The sequence below is a fragment of the Bidens hawaiensis genome, unplaced genomic scaffold (genome assembly GCF_021521415.1).
Source record: "Bidens hawaiensis isolate Kalapana, Puna unplaced genomic scaffold, B.hawaiensis_p1.1 tig00018568_1, whole genome shotgun sequence".
In the NCBI taxonomy this organism is placed as follows: Eukaryota; Viridiplantae; Streptophyta; class Magnoliopsida; order Asterales; family Asteraceae; genus Bidens; species Bidens hawaiensis.
The window spans coordinates 33,344-37,576 of NW_027492810.1; the positions used below are offsets into that span (position 1 = coordinate 33,344).

The 4,233-nt window shown below is 35.1% G+C and overlaps 1 pseudogene; it reads right to left on the bottom strand.

Moving 5' to 3' along the window:
- Positions 1 to 1,611: 1,611 nt before the first annotated feature.
- On the bottom strand, positions 1,612 to 3,131 carry LOC143556380 (uncharacterized protein At5g39865 pseudogene; annotated as a pseudogene).
- Between the last annotated feature and the right edge of the window lie 1,102 nt (positions 3,132 to 4,233).

Consider the following 4,233-nt stretch of genomic DNA (forward strand, 5'->3'; position numbering starts at 1 on the left):
AAAATAAAAATCTATGAAAATTATTTATTTTAAAATCAAACCCTTGTCACTAGTTCTAAATTTCTAATATTATTCCTTGTTTACTTTCCACATTTTGGGCTTCTCTGAGTCGTCATAGGCCGTTTAATATCAAAGATCAAGTCTTTTGTGGTTCTTCTCTTCTCGGCCTGCCTCCACAACATAATTAGTCTTATGTTCCATTGTCTTGTAATCCTCGGAATGTAATCATCTGATTATCTTCTTCATCTGTCTAGATCGGTTTATTATTCGTATATCATTCATCCAATAAAATCTATCACACTTTGACATGGTATTTGAAGAGATATGGGTCCGGATTCAGGTTGGATACACGTTTGGTAGAAAACGTATCATACACCGTTGATAGAAAAGGCAGAAAGGACAAGTCCATAGGTGTACCGGGCACACATGGGGCCACCCTCAACATAAGGCTAACCTGAAGATGCCACCTGGATAGAAGGTACATGTGAGGACCACCAAAACTATCTCTAGTAATGTTAGTTACGTAGAGGACCTAAAGGTTATATTAACAACGCTTTATCCAATGACATTGCGTTTATTTAGCAGTATAGTGAGGAGACATTAAAATTTCATCAAGTGAATAATTCATGAACTTAATGGATTCAACTGAGATCCTCATAGCAAGTACTCCCCGCAGTACTATAATAAGATATATCGCCATATACAAACCTTGGGACTTATGATTACTTTAAAGAGCTAGATAGCCCATATCTCTTAGAGAAAGCGATTTCATCTTCACACTCACGCAGGCGATTTTATTCATGAGTATACCTCATACATAGATAGACTAACTCAAAACTTTGGTGATGAAATCTCTTATAGAACCTATTGGCACTATTGTCCATTATGGTCACAAAATATTACTACAATTATTCTTATAGTTGGCAAGTGAAAACCCACATGTTAATTAATAATATTGCGACAACTTACTACAATATTAATATGGTACTTTTGTTTGGGCCATTGGGCGCAATGTTTTATGTCAATTGAATATGATTTGCAAATGTCATTGATCTTTTTTTAATTTTAGGACCATTTCATATGTTGTAATGGATCATTAATAGGGAATAAAATCAATAAATGAGTGTATTGAATTCGAAGCAAACTAAAGTGTGGTATGTTTGCTCTCTTTTATCCAAAACTAGAGGTGAGCAAATAAACCGATTAACCAAACTGACTCGAAAATTAAACCGAAACCGATTATGTAGAAACAAACTGAAATCATATGTTCGGAACCAGTTTGTATTTTTTCCATAAAAACCAGTTACAAACCGGTTAACCGAACCGAAATAAGCAAAAATCTGTCAAAACTTGAACCGAAACCAATCGTAACTTGGTTAATAAATCGGTTTTGACTTTTGTTGACTATACCGAACTAGTTTTTACCCAAACTAGGTTTGAGTTTCAAACCGGTGTGTGCACCTCTATTCGAAACTAGAGCTCGAAAATAATAATAATAATAATAATAATAATAATAATAATAATAATAATAACTTTTATATATGAAACTTTCGTAATCACACCCTATAGAAAAATATAACTTTCCCCGTTACAATATATAAACATTAAAAACAGTAACGATTAAATTTAATCACAACAAATTTGACACCTTATAAGTCCATTTTCGTTACAATCGGGACATCTTTGAAACCCGTAATCACTTTCTTCTTTTTCACTTTTAACTTTATCACAGTTAACTTCATAATAAATCTTACAACTACCCGAACACTTCTCACACGGTAAAAACCTTATATCCCCACAAGCCTCACAACCTCCTTCATCATCACCACCACCACCGTCAGCTGCCATTTCACAACCTTCTAACACTTTATCTAGTTGAAATTCATCATGTAACCGTCGGATTTCGTCAGCACCGCCTATGTATTTCCGCCCGACGAACACCTTAGGCAACCCTCCACCACCGTGTCGGTCACCCAATAACTCTTTAAGTTCTTCCTTGAAACCCGAATGCATCAACACGTCACGTTCGTCGACTCGGGCACCCGAGTTCTTTAAAATGGCTCGAACATAACAACAATCCTCATATGTCTTTCTAACTCCCCTTAACGTTGTGAAATATAGTACCAACTTATTTTTGGTACATGACGTCATAATTTCTTTTTCCCCATTGATTAATGGCTCTATATTAATATTTGGGCTTGAATCATCCAAACCCTCCATTAACTCCCACGCATTGATCGTCTCCGGCTCGCCCGGAGGCGTTACATTGGGTGTTTTCGGAATAATAATATTTTTAGTCATCTTTTCATTGATAAGTTTAGACCAGGTCTGGGCTTCCACCTCCCTGACCTGGTCACTTTCACTTAAACCTCTATAAATCTGTTGTTGCAGCACCGGTGCTGCCACTTCTGAATAAGGTTCAAGTAAAAGATGACCGACGGTAGTTGAGGTAAGTTCAACCACGTGATGATCGTTGTTTTCGTCACGTGGGTGTGACGAATAGCTCCTCCTTCGCACCGGTGAACGTTTTGTTTGTGACGAATAGCTCATTCGTCCAGGAGAAGGGTTCTGGTGCGACGAATAGCTCCTTCGCACTGGAGAACATTGAGCATTGCAGTTTCGACATAGCACTTGTTTCGATTGTTTGCAACCCATGACACCAACAACAAAAAATTTAAAGATGGGAAAGGATTAAACATGCATGCATGATAATACTATTGATAATATGAATATTGTGTATTTGTGTGGATTTGTGTTATTGTGTAGTTGATCAAAAAAGATAACATACCCCCATGAATGAGCTTATCTTATATACTTGCAATGATGATTATGAAGCTAGTACATAGTATATAAGTACTTAGAATTAGAACGATGGTGGTTGACGGTGGTCGGGTTTCTGGTTGGATCATGAGGCAAGAAGTGAAGATCTTGTTGGTGGATATGTGCACGGACTGATACTAAACTCACGGGTCATGAAATATTGAAATACAAGTTTAGGTTATATGTTTGGTACACATTAAAGATTGTTTGTTTTGATGTTTACATGCTAGTATATGCATGTTTCTTGGGTCCTTATAAAATGTGATGTCTACATCAAGTACTACGTAGTATAGTCTTAAATCATATTGAATGAATGTATATATTCTTTGTCACACGGGAATTGCATACGGGTTAAGGTAACAGAGTGGTTGAAAACCTCTCTTTTAATCATGTAATTTTTTCTGTTTATGTACATTTAGTTTCTTATTAGCCGGTGCTTTTTAACATATATTATTGCCGTTTAAAAAAAAAAGAAATAGAGAGTACAAGAACTTTAATAAAGTAACATTATTTTAATACGAATAAACTGTGGTTTTCGTCCCTATGGTTTGTCCGAATATGCGGTTTTAGTCCAATAGTTTTAAATATGTTATTTTCGTCATTGTGTTTTCATTTCACTTGAATTTTAAACCTGACCCCACTAACACTGTTAAGTCTGGTTGTTAAACTCACCAACGTGCCCTCAAGTGAGGGGCAATTTTGTCCTTTTCTCCTCAAATAAACCCCAGCCCTAGTTCATAAGCCCCTTCGCGTGAGGGTTGATGTGTATTTGGGGGAAAAAGGAAAAAACGTGAGGGGGACACTGATTGGTTTACCGATCAGACTTAACGAGGTTAGTGAGATAGGGTTTAGTTACAAGTGAAATGAAACCACAGAGATGAAAATCGCAAATTTAAAATTATTGGTCTAAAACTGCATATTTAAACGAATCATAGGGACGAAAACCACAGTTTACACTTTTATTACTTATATATAACAAGTAACATGAATAAAATAATAATAATAAAAGGTTAGTAGGTTACAAAAGATAAAAATATCACTAAAATACATAGTATGGTTTGGTACTAAAATATCTCTCCTCTATTATAGAGGTCGGAGATTCAAATCTCTCATAGTGATTTATAGGATTGTGTTAAATAAAATTCGGCTAAAGTTATAATTAAATTGGGCTATTTAAGTAAATTTAAATAAACACTATTTGAAGTTTGGTTACCCGACTTATTCAGTTCAATCCGATATAATCAATTTAAAACCAAATAATGAACGCCCTTAACTCGTATCCTTCGTATCACCTAATTCGTTTTTCTAAAAAGTAAGATTATAAAACATTATTATTTTTGAAAGATACGGAATAACATACGTTTTGTAACCTTATTTAACATGTCTAACTATCAAGTTGTGTTATAATAAATA